Source organism: Nyctereutes procyonoides, unplaced genomic scaffold (assembly GCF_905146905.1).
Source record: "Nyctereutes procyonoides isolate TBG_1078 unplaced genomic scaffold, NYPRO_anot_genome, whole genome shotgun sequence".
NCBI lineage: Eukaryota > Metazoa > Chordata > Mammalia > Carnivora > Canidae > Nyctereutes > Nyctereutes procyonoides.
The window spans coordinates 77,890,077-77,908,853 of record NW_026575125.1 but is presented as its reverse complement, the minus strand read 5'-3'; the positions used below and the strand labels follow the sequence as shown (position 1 = coordinate 77,908,853).

General features: G+C 40.0%; 1 pseudogene; it reads left to right on the top strand.

Moving 5' to 3' along the window:
• The first annotated feature begins 6,693 nt into the window (after window positions 1–6,693).
• Window positions 6,694–7,867, top strand: LOC129518774 (glyceraldehyde-3-phosphate dehydrogenase-like; annotated as a pseudogene).
• Window positions 7,868–18,777: the final 10,910 nt, after the last annotated feature.

The following is an 18,777-nucleotide window of genomic DNA, read 5'->3' as shown; positions in this document are numbered from 1 at the left end:
ATGATCAACGAAACCAAGACCTGGTTCTTCAAAAAGATGATCAAAATTGTTGACTTTTTGCCCGATGCATCATGAAGAGAAGAGAGGACTCAACTAAATAAAATAAAAAATGAAGGAGGAAAAATAACAACCACCACCATAGAGATGCAAAGAATTATAAGAGAATTTTATGAAAACTTGTATGGCAACAATTTGGACAACTTAGAAGAAATGGATAGTTTCCTAGAAACATGCAATCTCCCAAAACTGAATAAGGAAGAAATAGGAAATTTAAACAGACTGATTACTAGTAACAAAATTGAGTCAGTAATGAGAAAATTCTCCACATGAAAGTCCAGAACCAGATGGCTTCACAGGAAAATTCTACCAAACATTTAAAAAAGAGTTAATACTTATTCTTCTCAAGCTATTCCAACAAAAATAGAAGGGAAAGGAAAACTTCCAAATCCATTTATTGAGGCCAGCATTACTCTGATTACCAAAGCCAGACAAAAACACTACAAACAAACAACCCCATAACCGTAGGCCGATATATCCGATGAACATAGATGCAAAAATCCTCAAACAAAATATTATCAAATTAATTCAACAGTACATTAAAAGGACCATTCACCATGGTAAAGTGGGATGTATCCCATGATAAAGTGGGATGAAGCAAAGGTGGTACATTGTTTGCAAATCAATCAATGTGATATACCACATTAATAAGAGGAAGGATAAAAACCATATAATCATCTCAAACATATGACAAAATACATTCGTTCCACAAAGTGGGTCTAAAGGGTACATAACTCAACATAATAAAGGCCATATATGAAAAACTCACAGCTAAAATCATTCTTTTTTTTTAAGATTTTATTTATTTATTCATGATAGAGAAATAGAGGGGGGGGGAGGCAGAGGGAGAAGCAGGCTCCATGCTATGAGGGAGCCCGACACAGGACTCGATCCCGGAACTCCAGGACCACTCCCTGGGCCAAAGGCAGCGCCAAACCGCTGAGCCACCCAGGGATCCCCTAAAATCATTCTTAAAGCTGGACAACTGAGTGCTTTTCCTTTAAGACAAGGAAGAAAACAAGGATGTCCATCCTCACCACTTTTATTCAACCTAGTACTAAAGTCCTAGCTGCAGCAATCAGACAACAAAAAGAAATAAAAGGCAGCCAAGTTAAGGTAGAAGTAAAACTTTCACTACTTGCAGATGACATGATACTCTATATAGGAAACATTACATCTGAAACTGATAATGTACATTATGTTGGCTAATTGAATTTAAATAATACAAAATAATATCCTAAAGACCTCAAAAAATTGCTAGAAATGATAAATGAATTTGGTAAATTGTAGGATCAAAATCATTGTGCAAAAGTGTGTTGCATTTCTATACACTAATAATGAAGTAGTAGAAAGGGAAATTAAGGAAAAATAATCCTATTTATAATGGTACTAAAACTGATGATACCTAGGAATAAACTCTACCAAATAAGGTAAACGTCTTGTATTCTGAGAGGTATAAAACAGTGATGAACAAAACTGAAGACAACAAAAAGACATGGAAAGATATTCCATTTTTATGACTTGGAATAACAAGTATTTTTAAAATGTCTGTACTACATACAGCAATCTACACATTCAATGCAATTCCTATCAAAATATCAACTGTTTTACACAGAACTAGAACAGAAAATCCTAAAATTCATATATATCTGCAAAAGATCTTGAGTTACTAAAGCTATTTGAAAAAGCAAAGCAGGGATCCCTGGGTGGCGCAGCGGTTTAGCGCCTGCCTTTGACTCAGGGCGCGATCCTGGAGACCTGGGATCGAATCCCACGTCGGGCTTCCGGTGCATGGAGCCTGCTTCTCCCTCTGCCTATGTCTCTGCCTCTCTCTCTCTCTCTCTCTCTCTCTCTCTCTCTCTCTCTCTGTGACTATCATAAATAAATAAAAATTAAAAAAAAATAAAAAGCAAAGCAAAGCTATAGATATTACAATTCCAGACTTCAAGCTATATTACAAAGCTGTAGTAAACAAAATAGTATGGTACTGGCACAAAAATAGATACATAGATTAATGGAACAGGATAGAATCACCAGAAATAATCCTACAGTTATATGGTCGACTAATCTACAAAGGAGGAAAGAATGTTCAATAGGAAAAAGTCTCTTCAACAAACGATGCTGGTAAAACTAGTCTGCTACATGCAAAAGAATGAAACTGGACCATTTTCTTACACCATAAACAAAATGGATTAAAGGCCTAAAAGTGAGATTTGAAAGAATTATTCTAGAAGATTGCACAGGCAGTAATTTTTCTGACATCAGCCATAGGCACATTTTATTATACATGTCTCCTGAGGCAAGGCAATCAGAAACAAAAATAAACTATTGGGAACACAGCAAAATAAAAAGTTTCTGTAGAGGGAATGAAACAATCAACAAAACTAAACAGCAACTTAGTGAATGGTAGAAGAAAATCTGCAAATGACATACCCGATATAAAAAACTTATACACCTTATCATAAAAAGCCCACAAATAATCCAATTAAAAAAATAGAAGACATGAACAGACATTTCTCCAAAGACATACACATGACAACAGACACATGAAAAGATGTTCAACATCACTCATCATCAGGGAAATGTAAATCAAATCTACAATGAGGTATCAACTCACACCTTTCAGAATGGCAAAAAACAGGAAAACAAGAAAGAATATGTGTTCACAAGGGTGTGGAGGAAAAGGAACCTTCCTGCACCATTGATGGGAATGCATACTGGTACAGCAACTGTGAAAAACAGTATGGAGTTTCCTTAAAAAGTAAGAAATAGAACTACACTTTGTTCCAGTAATCACACTACTGGCTATTTTCCAAAGAATATAAAAACAGTAATTTAAAGGGATACACATACCATATGTTTACAGCAGCATTATTTACAACAGCCAAGATATGGAAGAAGCTCAAGTGCTCATTGGTTTATGAATAGAAAAAGAAGATATGGTACCTACATATGCACACACACACACACACACTGGAATATTATTAAGCCATAAAAAGAATGAAATCTTTCCATTTGCAATGAAATAGGTGGAACTATATGTATAATGCTAAATGAAATAAGTCAGTGAAAGACAAACACTATATGATTCCACTCATTTGTGAAATTTAGGAAACAAAGAAAAGGAGGAAAGGGGAAAAAAAAGAGAGAAACAAGCCAAGAAACAGCCTCTTAACTATTGAGAACAAACTGATAGTTACCAGAGGGGAGGTGGGAGGGGAGATGTATGAAATAGGTGATGGGGGTTATTTAGTGCACTTATGATATACACTGAGTATTGTATGTAATTGTTGAATAACTATATTGCATGCCTGAAACTAATGTAACACTGTATATTAACTGTACTGTAATTAAATTTTTTAAATGAAGGACATTAAAATTTTAAAACTGAAAAATTACTTTTTACATAACATAATATATATTAGAACAATATACTTGAACCTTGAAAAATACCTGTAAGTCATATTGACAAACATGGGCATTTTGAAGCAGCAATAATTAACATGATACAAATTAAGTCACTTGGTAAATATGACAAGGCTTCCCAGGGTGTTTTCTGTAAGAGCTTTAAGAACAGCAGATGCTACTGCTAATAAAAAGGAACCCAATTATGAAAGGAAAATATGCCATTTTTATTGCTAGAAATTAAAATATGATGAAAGGAGCAAAGAAATCTTAACTGAACAGATTTCTGAACGCTCCCATTTACAAATGAGGATACAAACGTCACATTTGAGATATTAACAATCAAACCTTCCTTGATTTGATGAAAGATTCAAGAAACATGTCAGTTTCTCTGAACTCCTATCATTAAGTCATCCTGGTTACAATGAAGCTAGCAAACAAAAGTCAGGGAAAGAACCACACCAATTTCCTCCTCCATCTCCACAGGTGATATCCCAGGAATGTTCTTACTGGATTATCCTAGGTCATTTTACAACTCTGAGCCAATGGCTCTGACACAGTGACTCTAAGCCCTTTATTGGAGAAGCCAATGGAGAGTGGGGTTAGGACCTGCTCTCATTGCACATGCCAATCATTCAAGTGATGAATATTGGCAATATTTAGTAATGGCTTGTGTACTCCGATTACCAATGTAGCTATAATTGTGATTACCACTAATTTATATAGGTACTATTTGTTATTTACCCCTATTAACTAATTCATTCTATTACCATTTCTATTTGCATCTCAAATCATCTTCCAACTTCCTAAATAACACTGATATGTTCCCTTAATATGGGTCAGTTGGTGAAAACCCTACAAGTTATGACTTCTCATGCGTCTATATTTCAGAGCTAAGAACTTAAATGAGCCAACACTGAAACAGTATTCAGTGTGCAGGTCAATTAATCAGGATTAATAACTGAGGAAAAGATCAGACAAATATTAATCAACCTTCCTTGGTCAAAACTGGATGTGGCTATCAGAGGAAGTCCGCAAGCTTGGGCATACCAGGTCTCTGTAGGTGAGGTAATGACTAAAAGGGCTAATGGCTGAGGACTGCCAGCTGACTGAACTCTCAGAAGCTGAAGGAGAAAGTCTGTCTTTGGAAGGGGGTTCTGGGTGGTCCATATTCATGTCTATCATAAGTTCATTATCAAATGATACTCTGGCCAGGTAGGAAACAGCACTTGCATTTGGCTTCCATTTATTGATGAAAAGAGGGATCCTGTCACACTATTTTGTTTTCCATTTTTAGGTACCATGTCCTTTTGTCTGCTATTGTGCTCTCTATGCTTATATCATAGCTTCACTACAATGTATTCAACATGGGCTTCCTGAATCCATGGTGTCATGGCTTCCCTAAATTCAGGGCTATTGCCAGAAATTTTCATTTGACTTACTATATTCCTTAAGTCTCTTTGCCTCTCTTTCATCCTATTTTTTTCTTTATCTTTCTAGAGGTATTCTGTATTATTTCTTTCACTTGTGTTCTACTTCACCAATTCTCTATCCAGGCATCTCCTTTGTTGTATAAATTTCTTTAATCTTTTCTTCTAGTGATTACAATGGTTAGGTTGAGAAAACTCATTTAGCACTTTGATAATGAACTACTGCTTCCTTATACGTTCTGTCACACACACACACACACATCAAACACATTTATTTTTTTATGTTGGTATTTGTTAATAATTCTATAGTGGCTTCCATTCTGATTTCTTGTTCTATTTTGCTGATAGAGGCTTGTTTTTGGATTGTGTGCTTATATTGAAGGAGTTTATCTGCAGGAATCTTGCAAAAGCCTTAATTAAGATTAAGCTCTTCCAGAAAGGACTATTATACAGCTGCCATTTAGATTGGGTTGCCACCAGGTATTATTTGGATCATGCTGATACTGTTAATTTGAACCACAAGGTTTCACTATAACACTCATGAGACTGCAAATTCTCAGAGACTTTTTGCTTTCACTCAGAGCCTAGGACTGGGAATAGACTTTTCCTTGGCATCTCCTATTCTCAATGGAAAAAAGTACAGTTTTCACACAGAATGTAGTCATTCAAGCACCACATCATGCAAAGCTGAATATTTAACGTGATGAGTCATATTTTGTCAGCCAATGTGGCTAAAGGTAAAAACAGAAAAACATGAACATTCAAATAGTCTAAGTTAAAATATGTGGCCACCATCAAGGAAAGTCATTTTAATACTATTAAGTTGTACAACTCTTCTCTGACTTGATCGAAGTGACAGGAGGTTTCCACTCACAGGTCTGGACTCATATCCTTCTTATCATGATTAAAAGCATACAACTAATCAAACAAAAAAGCAGAGAGCAAGTAAAGTATAATATGAGATCCTCTTCCATTTTTGAGACTGAGTACCTAGCAAGACTCTTACTAGTTTGGCCTGACACACCTAACTGTGCATTGGGCCCATGGTTAAGTCAGTAGCTGCACATCTTTGACTGGCTTACTCAGAGCTGAGTGTGGCTTGAGTTGCTTTGACTGAATGCCTCTACCATCCTCATGATGCCAATGTGCTAGTCATGAAAGTTTTTATTATCCTCAGGAAAGATTACAGACTCGGAAGGAATAGAATCAGATAAATCTGAGCAACCTAGAATAGGAACTCCAGTTACTAATGAGCCTGTAATAGGCTGAACTTTTAGATTTAGCAATTTCTGTACTGAGTTTGGGTTCTCCCTTCAGTTTTTCAATGAATTCTCTAACAAGGATAATGCTGAGTAGGTCTGAGTGGGTACATTTGACTTATTATTCCCCCAGGATTATTGCTTATCATTTGTTATTTAAGCAATAAATCCATTTCTCTCAATTAATCTTTACTCTTAACCACACCATTAGAGAATTATTAAACACACCATTAGAGAATGAATGCTCACCATATGCTCTTTGTCCTCAATCTTCTTTTGAAGTAATCAAATGTACTCACTTCCTCCTCTTGTCTTCAACATCAACACCCATTTTTCCTCACTATCCCTTGGATTTCATATCTGTCACTCACCCTTGCAATCCCAGTCTTTAATAGTCTATGTGGTGCTATACAATGTTGTTTTACTCATGTACCTATGTAATTTCTGAAATTACAGATAAAAATAGCTTTCAGCTCTCTGCTCCTCCCCGTTCAACAGACAACTGCATCTTCCGGTGCAGTGCCAGCCGCGTCCCTGAGACGATGGTGAAGGTCGGAGTGAACGGATTTGGCCGTATTGGCGCCTGCTCACCAGGGCTGCTTTTAACTCTGGCAAAGTGGATATTGTCGCCATCAATGACCCCTTCATTGATCTCAACTACATGGTGTACATGTTCCAGTATGATTCTACCCACGGCAAATTCCATGGCACAGTCAAGGCTAAGAACGGGAAACTTGTCATCAACAGGAAGTCCATCTCCATCTTCCAGGAGCGAGATCCCGCCAACATCAAATGGGGTGATGCTGGTGCTGAGTATGTTGTGGAGTCCACTGGGGTCTTCACCACCATGGAGAAGGCTGGGGCTCACTTGAAGGGCGGGGCCAAGAGGGTCATCATCTCTGCTCCTTCTGCTGATGCCCCCATGTTTGTGATGGGTGTGAACCATGAGAAGTATGACAACTTCCTCAAGATTGTCAGCAATGCCTCCTGCACCACCAACTGCTTGGCTCCTCTAGACAGTCATCCATGACCACTTCGGCATCATGGAGGGCCTCATGACCACCGTCCATGCCATCACTGCCACCCAGAAGACCGTGGATGGCCCCTCTGGGAAGCTGTGGCGTGACAGCCGAGGGGCTGCCCAGAACACCGTCCCTGCTTCCACTGGCGCCGCCAAGGCTGTGGGCAAGGTCATCCCTGAGCTGAACAGGAAGCTCACTGGCATGGCCTTCCGTGTCCCCACCCCCAATGTGTCAGTTGTGGATCTGACCTGCCGCCTGGAGAAAGCTGCCAAATATGATGACATCAAGAAGGTAGTGAAGCAGGCATCAGAGGGCCCCCTCAAGGGCATCTGGGGCTACACTGAGGACCAGGTTGTCTCCTGTGACTTCAACAGTGACACCCACTCTTCCACCTTTGACGCCGGGGCTGGCATTGCCCTCAATGACCACTTCGTCAAGCTCATTTCCTGGTATGATAATGAATTCAGCTACAGCCACCGGGTGGTGGACCTCATGGTCCACATGGCCTCCAAGGAGTAAGCGCCTCCTGGACCACCAGCCCCAGCAAGAACAAGAGGAAGAGAGAGGCCCTCAGCTGCTGGGGAGTCCCTGCCCCAACTTAATCTCCCAACACACTGAGAACCTCCTGACCTCCAATTTACATCCTAGACCCCGAGGAAGGGGAGGGGCTTGGGGACCCCTACCTTATCATGTACCATCAATAAAGTATACTGTACCCAGCCAAAAAAAATAGCATTCAATTTTGTAGATTTTCCAGATTTATCTCTTTGTTTAGTTGAAAGTATCATCTTTCATAGGGGCATTTACTAATTATTTTAAAAGTACAAATGCCTTTCTTAAAATATTGACCAAATATTGGTCCCTAAAGGAAATCCTAATCAGTTTCTAAGGATTGAAAACAAGTATCTTTTCACCATGATAAAAAGATAGAAAAATTAAAATACAATAAAATTAAGTGGCATTCAAAGAGCCTTGAGTAAAAGAAGGGTGAATGAGGTCACCTTCGTTCTCTAAGGGGAGCCCATTTAATCAGTATCATGGAAGAGGTAGCACAATTGCCCATGTATAGCTCTGGTTTCATATTTCGGGGGTTGAATCATGTTGCCCTAACTTCATACCATGTAGTCCTAACTCCCAATACCTCAAATAGGATATTTGGAGATAGGGTCCATAATGAGGCAATCAAGTTAAAATATATTAACATGGGCCCTAACCCAAAATGATTGTTTTCTATATAAAAAGGGAAAACGGACTCAGAGACATGCACATGGGGAAGACAACATGAAAAGAGATGGGAGAAATCAATCGTGTAAGAGTTTAGAGACTAGACCAGGAGTACACCTTCCCTTACACATCTCAGAAGGAATCAGCATGACCCAAAGCTACTGATTTGGAATTCTAGCTTCTAGAAATGTAAGACAATACATTTCTGTTCTTTAAGCTCCCCAGTGTGATACTTTGTAATGATAGACCTAGCACACTAACACAGATTTGGGTTCTGGAAGTAGAGTGAAATTATAACAAAGAATAAATAATGTGGAAATGGCTTTGAGGTTGAGTAATGAGTAAAGGTGGCAGGGTTTTGAGGTGTATGACAGAACAAGTCAAGATTTCTTAAGGGACTGTTGGGTGAAATATAGACATTAGATGTACTTCAGGTGAGGGCTCATACAGAAAAGAGGAGAGCTATGGAGAGTCATTCTATCATCTCAGACAATACATATAGCATCATGAAAAATATGTTGCTAGAAATATGAGTATCAAGATACCTCTAGTGAGATAACAGATGGGAATTAGAAACATGTTATTAAAAACTTGCAAAACGGCCATCTTTATTAAAAAGTGGCAGAGCATTTAGTTGAACTGTGTTCTAGTATTTTATGAAGAATAAAACTTTTACATGATAAAATGGGACAGTAAACTGAGGAGATTTCTAAGCACAGTGTTGAAGGCATGGCCCGCTTTCCCCTTGCTGCTCATTGTAAATGCCAGAGGACAGACATAAATTAGAACAAGTACCATGAAACAAAAAGAAACTAGCATGTGATGATTTGCAATTGTCTTACCCTATCCAGATAGTCTGCTTTTTAAGAAAGGGGACAAGGGTGTGGCTGAAAAACTATCAGGTGGGAGGTTAGGCATGTAAAATGTGGGTAAAATCAAACATCTCATCAGTAGCCAAAGATATGGTTGTTGAAAAGGTGAGTGGAAGACACTCCTGTGTTACAGCTTTAACATCTTGAATAGCAAGGAAAACCAACAGTGTTTTATCCTGAAATTTTAATATCAGCAGAACCACGGACAGCAAGTATTGATGGGACAAAATGAAGAAAAACTGTTGTACTACTGGCATTCTATTGACAAGAAGAGGGCCTACAGATGTATCTGGCTGGAAACATGTGTTATCCCCCAGAAAAGGGAAAATGACCCCAAAGAAGATTCAGGGCTTAGCAGAGCTGCCACTGCCACTATGAACTCAGAGGCACAATGCCAAGGGATATAGCCATCTCCTCCTTCATTCCTAAGACCATGGTCATCTCCTGGGTTCCAAATGTTAGGGATACCTAAGGTGTTCAGAAGAATATACTGCAGCAACCTTAGATGGGTGGGAGGCCACCAATTACCATGGCTGAGAATGTGAAGCTGCCACTCCATGGGATCAGAGGTCAGAGCCTAGAGCCAGAGAGGTTACTTTTCAATCAATATGATCTAATATAATTTTCACTCACATGTGGAATTTAAGAAATGAAACAGATGAAATTAAGGGGAAAAAAAGAGGCAAACCATAAAACAGACTCTTAACTATAGAGAACAAACTGAGGGTTGCTGGAGGGGAGGTGGGTGGGGTATGGACTAGATGGGTGACAGGTACTGAAGGAGGGCATTTGTGATGAACACTGGGTGTTATATATAAGTGATGAGTCACTAAATTCTACTACTGAAACTAATATTATACTAAATGTTAACTAACTGGAATTCAAGTAGAAACTTGAAACCAAAAAAATCTTTCCTTACTGGGATCCAAGTTTGCTCCTGACACATGAAACCTTGTCTCCCTTTTCAATTTCTTGATTTTGGAATAGTGAGGTCTATCTTGTGCCTCTCTGGCCATTTTATTTGGGAGCAGATAACTTGTTGACTGTGTTCACACATTCTCACTTGGACAAGAATATTGCTTCAGCATTAATTACAGCTGTAAATGCACCCCTATCTGATGCAGGGTATTTCAATTAGATTTTTCCTCAGCCTTGGTGCTAGAATCAGTAAAGACTTTTGTTGACATTCACAAAGGAAGAATGTATTGTGCACATTGGGACATGAATTTTGGATTTGCAGTGGGTTATTATGAATTGAATTCTGTGCCCTAAAATTGATATGTTGTATTCCTGACCCCCTTCAAATGTGACCTTATTTATTAATAGAGCCTTTACTGAGGTAATTATGTTCAAGTGAAATGATTAGTGTAGGCCTCATCAAGTATTACTGTTGTCCTTGTAAAAGGGGGGAGATTTGGAGTCACAGACACCCAGGAAAGATTATATGAATATATATTGTGAAACCATGGCTATTTTAAGCCAAAGAGAATGGCCTGTAAAAGATACATGCCTCATAGCCCTGAGACTCACTCAACCATGTGATACACAATGATAAACTTCAAGCATTCAGGATTTTAAGGCAATAAATGATGTTATTTAATTTGACCAGTTCCTGATATTTGGTTTTGCATTCCTAGAAAACTAATTCAATATCCTGAAATGACCATGACTCAAAACATGTAAATAATCAAGCAAAGGAAAAACAACAGGTAAAAAATACAGCTTCTTTCTCCTCAATCTCCAACACAGAGCAACAAGGAAGTCTCTTATTGGCTTACCTCAGGATATCTCCTCACACATCTGATCAATTATTGTGGCTCAGAAGCTGTAGATCCTTCATTGGCTGACTCAGATAAGTGTGTTGCTTGAACTACACTGACCAGACACTCCCATCATCCCTATGATGAGGTGTTGTAAGTCATGAAATTTTGAGTTTTTCAAAATCAAAAATTTTTAGCCTGAAAGAAACAAACTCAGATAAATCTGAGTGAGAGAGAGGCAGTAGTAACTTCAGTTTCTAGGGAGCCTAAATAGGTTTCTTGAATCTTTGGATTTAGAGAATACTGTACTGATTTTGGGTCCTTGCTTTATGTTTTTTAATGAATTACACAATATTAGTAGTGTTAAAACAAGTTTGACTTGGGTATATTTGTGCTATTAATACTATTTTTCCATGTTGTTGCTTATAATTTGTTAGTGAAGCAGTAGCAATTCCCTTATGTCATCTTCTCAGTAACCACAGCATTAGATCATGATTGTTCACTAGGTACATTTCTCCTCAATCACCCACTGAAGAGAATAATCGGATGTACTCACTTCCTACTCTTCTCAATAGCATCAAACTTCAATTTCCTTTCTGCTTCCCAGATTTCCTATGTCACTCACATTTGCACTCTCAGTCATCCATCTAGAGCCCAATGATGGTGCACTAAATATTGTTTTCCTAGTGCTCCCCCTTAATTATTTAAATTACAAATGCAAGAACCCATAGCCTAGGTATGCACATGTGCATGAGTGCATTCACATGCACATGCACAAACACGCACAAATATCTTAATAAAATACTTAAAATGACTTTTTATACAATACAGATTAATAGAGAAGATGGCAGCAGAGTAGGAAGACCATAGGCTTGCTTTATCCCATGAATATACCTAGAGAACTATCAAATCAGCCTAAATACCTCAGAAATAAACCCGAAGACTAGCAGAATAAACTGTGCAACCAAAGGCAGAGAAGAGGCCACATCAAAGAAGGCAGAAAGTGTAGAGACATGGTTTGGGAGAGAAATGGATTGTGCCTGCTGCAATAGGGAGGGAGCCACAGTTGCAGAGAAGAGTGAGAGATAGTCTAGCACATAGGGAAGCCCACATGGGGAAGATGAATCCCCATAGCAATTAGCTTGGAAAGCAAGAGGGAATGAATTTTGCGAGCTTTGGCAACCAACAGGGCAGAAAGCCTGGAGATTTAAAGGTAAGTAGTCTTGGCTCTGGGATAACCCAGACACATCAGGGCTGCTCTTGGAGAAAAGGAAGGGCAAACAGCCCACAGACATACAACATGAAAACAGCAAGTGGAGAGCACTGGGAGCACAGTGGGGAGGTTATTTACTCATCCTGGAGTGTGTCCCACAGAGGCAGCAATCACAGAAAGAATACTCCAGTAAAAAAAAAAAAAAAAAAAAAAAAAGCGGCAGGCACCATTTCCCCCTCCCACCCTTCAATATAAGCACAGGGCCACATGTGGGAACCAGCATAGTGATGACACTGCTATCTAATTGCTTAAAGAAAGCCCCCCCCATGCTCTAGTGAAACTACTCTTTCTAGTCATGCTTGCCTCAATCCCAGCATGGTGGGCCCTCCTGCCCAGATGACCAGCCCAGACCCTTGCCAGCATCATGTCTCCCAAATTGGGAGTTGTTTGCAGGTCACTGGTTCTGGTGTGAAGACAGCTGTCATTTCACAAGTGGACAAGAGCACACCAACTTATAACTTACCAAATTCAGGCCAGGGACCAAACGCTGCCCACAAGAGGCAAAGAGAGCCTCTACAGATGACTGTACTGAAGGATAAAGTGGCTAGGACCCAACAGCAGGGTACATTTTGAAGGCACTCCTTGAAGCACCAGATCCTGGGGAACAGGGCACATGACACTGCAAGGCACTACAGGACCTCTTCTTCATAAGACTATTACCCTCAAGAATAAAAGATATAGCTAACTTTCCTAACACAAAGGAAACTTAGGCAAAATGAGAAGACAGAGGAATTTGTTTCAAATAAAATAACAGAAAAAGGCCATAGCCAGAGATCTTAGCAAAACAGATATAAGTAACATGCCTTATAGAAAATTTAAAGTAATGATCATAAAGATAATCACTGGACTTGAGAAAAGAGTGGAAGACATCAGTAGACATCAGTGAGACCTGTAACACAGAGATAAGGAACATAGCAGAGATAAAGGGCTCAAAAAATGAAATACAAGACATGCAGGCTGGAAGAAGTAGAGGAACAAATTAGTGATCAAGAAGATAGAGTAATGGAAAATAATCAAGCTGAATGACAAAAAACAAAAAGACATTATGAAAAATAAAAATAGACTTAGGGAACTCAATGACTCCACCAACATAGTAATATTCGTATTATAAGAATCCCAGAAGAAGAAGACAGAGAAAAGGGGGCAGAAAATTTATTTCAAGGAATAATATTTGAAATTTTCCCTAATCTGGGGAAGGAAACATATCTAGGTCCAGTAGGCACAGAGAACTCCTAAAAAAATCAATAAAAGCAGATTCACACCAAGACAAATTATAATTAAAATGGCAAAATGGGAGCGCCTGTGTAGCTCAGTCAGTTAAGTGTCCAACTCTTTTTTTTTTATAAATTAATTTTTATTGGTGTTCAATTTACCAACATACAGAATAACACCCAGTGCTCATCCCGTCAAGTGTACCCCTCAGTGTCCGTCACCCATTCACCCCCACCCCCCACCCTCCTCCCCCTCCACCACCCTAGTTCATTTCCCAGAGTTAGAAGTCTTTATGTTCTGTCTCCCTTTCTGATATTTCTCACACATTTCTTCTCCCTTCCCTTATATTCCCTTTCGCTATTATTCATATTCCCCAAATGAATGAGAACATACACTGTTTGTCCTTCTCCGGTTACTGTGGCCAAGTTAAAAAAGGGTGTTGCCTGAGTTCTTCTCTGGGATTTTGATGGAATCTTGTCTCACATTTAGATCTTTCATCTATTTTGAGTTTATCTTTGTGTATGGTGCAAGAGAGTGGTCCAGTTTCATTCTTCTGCATGTGGATGTCCAATTTTCCCAGCACCATTTATTGAAGAGACTGTCTTTCTTCTAGTGGATCGTCTTTCCTCCTTTATCGTATATTAGTTGAGCATAAAGTTCAGGGTCCACTTCTGGGTTCTCTGTTCTGTTCCATTGATCTATATGTCTGTTTTTGTGCCAGTACCACACTGTCTTGATGACCACAGCTTTGTAGTACAACCTGAAATCTGGCATTGTGATGCCCCCAGATATGGTTTTCTTTTTTTAAAATTCCCCTGGCTGTTTGGGGTCTTTTCTGATTCCACACAAATCTTAAAATAATTTGTTCTAAGTCTCTGAAGAAAGTCCATGGTATTTTGATAGGGATTGCATTATACGTGTAAATTGCCCTGGGTAACATTGACATTTTCACAATATTAATTCTGCCAATCCATGAGCATGGAATATTTTTCCATCTCTTTGTGTCTTCCTCAATTTCTTTCAGAAGTGTTCTGTAGTTTTTAGGGTATATTTTGAGAACCATTTGAATGGTAAATGGTTCTCCAACCTTTTATTTTCAGGTTGTAGGTGTCCTTCTGTCTAAAATGAGTCTCTTGTAGACAGCAAATAGATGGGTCCTGTTTTTTTATCCAGTCTGAAACTCTGCGCCTTTTGATGGGGTCATTAAGCCCATTCACGTTCAGAGTTACTTGAACTTCTTCTTAAAGGGGAGTTTTAAGAGTCCCCCTTAAAATTTCTTGCAGAGCTGGTTTGGAGGTCACATATTCTTTCAGTTCCTGCCTGTCTTGGAAGCTCTTTATCTCTCCTTCCATTTTGAATGAGAGCCTTGCTGGATAAAGTATTCTTGGTTGCATGTTCTTCTCATTTAGGACCCTGAATATATCCTGCCAGCCCTTTCTGGCCTGCCAGGTCTCTGTGGAGAGGTCTGCTGTTACCCTAATATTCCTCCCCATGAAAGTCAGGGACTTCTTGTCTCTTGCTGCTTTAAGGATCTTCTCTTTATCTTTGGAATTTGCAAGCTTCACTATTAGATGTCGAGGTGTTGAACGGTTTTTATTGATTTTAGGGGGGGATCTCTCTATTTCCTGGATCTGAATGCCTGTTTCCCTTCCCAGATTGGGAAAGTTTTCAGCTAGGATTTGTTCAAATACATATTCTGGCCCTCTGTCCCTTTCGGCGCCCTCGGGAACCCCAATTAAACGTAGGTTTTTCTTCCTTAGAGTGTCATTTATTTGCCTTAATCTGTCTTCATGGTTCTTTAATTGTTTATCTCTTTTTTCCTCAGTTTCCCTCTTTGCCATTAACTTGTCTTCTATGTCACTCACTCGTTCTTCCACCTCGTTAACCCTCGTCGTTAGGACTTCTAGTTTGGATTGCATCTCATTCAATTGATTTTTAATTTCTGCCTGATTGGATCTAAATTCTGCAGTCATGAAGTCTCGTGAGGCCTTAATGCTTTTTTCTAGAGCCACCAGTAGCTGTAGAATAGTGCTTCTGAATTGGCTTTCTGACATTGAAGTGTAATCCAGATTTTGTAACTCTGTGGGAGAGAGGGCTGTTTCTGATTCTTTCTTTTGAAGTGAGGTTTTCCTTCTAGTCATTTTGCTCAGTGCAGAGTGGCCAAAAACAAGTTGTATTGGAACACGGGGGAGTATCACTGGTCCCTCTAGCTGGTCTTCTGGGGGAGGGGCCTGTTGCGCTGATTCTCAGGTGTTAGCACTTGGGGGAGCTGCTCTGCCCCTGCCTGCTGCCGGGCTCAGCGGGGGTTGTTTACCCCGTGGGGCCCCAGGAGGAACAGTCGCAGTTGCTATGGCAACTCTGGAAGCCTGGATTCAGCCTCCGCAGGAACTACGGGGCTTGGGCTCGGGGCTCTCGGCTCTCCGTCCGCCGGGCCTGGAGGCTCCGGGGCGGGGCCACTGATCTGCTCAGCTCGAGGCAGGAGCGTCCTCGCTGTCTCGGGCCCTCCCGGCCTCTGCCTGTCCCGGGGGAGGCCGGATCCTGGGCTGTGTCCCGGCGCCCTGTGCTCCGGGGCCTGTGCTGGTGGATTCGCGCTCCCGCCCCGCAGCCCCCTCCGCGGAGCCGCCGCCCGAGCCCCTCCGAGCTGCTCCGGTGGGTCCCGCCGTGCGCGCTGCAGCCCTTAGGGAGCTCGGAGCACTCCCCTGCGCTCGCAGGTGTCTGTTAGTGTCCCCGGGAGCCCTAGGGCATCCCCGCTCTCCTGGGTCCTGCTCCACCTCCCTGCGAGCCCCTTTCCGCCCGTCCGGGAAGGTTGGTGCAGCTCCTGCTCCTCCGGGACGGGGCTCTCCTGTCCTGGGGACACTCGCCCCGGCCTCAGCCCGGCTCCTCGCGGGGCCCCTCCCTCTCGGAGGCCTTTCGTTTCTTTATTTCTTTTTCCCCGTCTTCCTACCTTGATAGAAGCGCGAACTTTTCTCACTGTAGCATTCCAGCTGGTCTCTCTTTACATCTCAGGCCGAATTCGTAAATTTTCAGGATGGTTTGAAGGTTATCTAGGTAATTTGGTGGGGACAGGTGATTTGGGGACCCTGCTCTTCCGCCATCTTGCCCCTCCCCCCTAAGTGTCCAACTCTTGATTTCAGTTCAAGTCATGATCTTAGGGTACTGAGATTGAGCCCCATACCAGGCTCTGTGCTCAGCAAGGAGTCTGCTTGAGGATTTCTCTCCCTCTCCTCTTTGCCACTACCCTGCTCATGTTCCCTATGTCTCTAAAATCAATAAATAAATCTTTCTAAATAAAAAGAAAATGAAAACACTAATTCTAAAAGATATATTCATCCCTATGTTTTTGCAGCATTATTTACAATAGCCAAGATAAAAGCAGGCAAAGTATCCATTGTTGGATGAATGGATAAACATGTAAGACACACACACACACACACCACACACACAAAATGGAATGTTACTCAGGCATAAATAAGAATGAGATCTTGCTATTTAGGACAACATGGGTAGACATAGAGGGCATTTGCTCTGTGAAATAACTCAGAGAAAGTCATATACTGTATGATTTCACTTATATGTGGAATCTAAAAAACAAACAAACAGAAACAAACTCATAAATACAAAGAAGAGGGATCCCTGGGTGGCGCAGCGGTTTAGCGCCTGCCTTTGGCCCAGGGCGCGATCCTGGAGACCCGGGATCGAATCCCACGTCGGGCTCCCGGTGCATGGAGCCTGCCTCTCTCTCTCTCTCTCTCTCTCTCTCTCTCTCTCTGTGTGTGTGTGTGTGACTATCATAAATAAATAAAAATTAAAAAAAAATAAATACAAAGAAGAAATGTGGTTGTCAGAGAGGAGGGGCTTGGGGGGATGAGTAAAATAGGTGAAGGGGCTTAAGTGGTATAGACTTCCAGTTAAATATAAGTAAGTTATGGAGATGAAAAGTATATCACAAGGAATACAGAAAACAATACTGTAATAACATTGTATGGTGACAGATGGTGTCTACACATCATGCTGAGCATTGAGTAATGTACAGAATTGTTGAATCACTATGTTCTACACCTGAAACTAATATAACATTTTATACAACTATACTTCAATAAGAAATTTTTAAAATCATAATCCAAATATATGTTGTTTATATGACTCACTTGAAATACAAATATACAAGTAGGCTGAAATTGAAATGACAGAAAATACTTCCCCTGCAAATAGTAACAAAAAAAGTGATGGGGTAGCTTTATTATATCAAATAAAAAAGACTTTAAACCAAAGAGTTTTCCAATAGGCAAAATGAACACTGGGTATTGATGAAATGAACTATCTACCAACAACATATAACAATTATAAACATATATACATCTAACAACAGAACCTCAAAATATAAGAGACAAAATTTGACAGAATTAAGGAGTGAAATAGACCATATATCTGGAGACTTCAAACCTACTTCCAAGACTAATTAGAATAACTATTCAAAACATTAATGAGAGAACTTAAACAACAATAAATCAAGAGACCTAACAGGCATACAGAACACTCCATCCAACAGCAGAATATATATTCTTCTAAAGTGCACATGAAACACTCTCCAGGATAGACCATATTGTAGGCCACAAAACATGTCTACATAATTTTTTAAAGATTTTATTTATTTATTCATAAGAGACACAGAGAGAGAGAGAGAGAGAGGGGCACAGACGCAGGCAGAGGGAGGAGCAGGCTTCATGCAGGGAGCCTGAGGTGGGACTCAATCCCAGGTCCCCAGGATCACACCCTGGGCTGAAGGCGGCGCTAAACCACTGAGCCACCAGGGCTGCCCAATAATTTTTTAAAAATATAAATCATACAAAATACTTTCTTTGATCACAAAAGAGATAACTAGAAATCTACAACAGGACTTAAAATTAAAAATTCACAAATATGTGATAATTAAGCAATATGCTTAAAAAACAATAAGTAAAATAAATCACAATGGAAATGAGAAAATGTGTGAGATGAGTTAAAATTAACAAACAAGATATCAAACCTGATGAGATGTAGCAAAAACTGCTCATTAGGACATTTAAAGCTACAATGGCCTACACTGAAAACAAGAGAGATCTCAGATTAATAATCTAACTTTACTCATTAAGGACCAGAAATAGAGCAAATTAAACCAAATATAACAGAAAAAAAGAAATAATGAAGATTAGAGCAGAGGTAATTTAAACAAAGAATAGGAAAATAGTGAAGAGAATCAATGTAACCAAATGTTGGTTCTTAG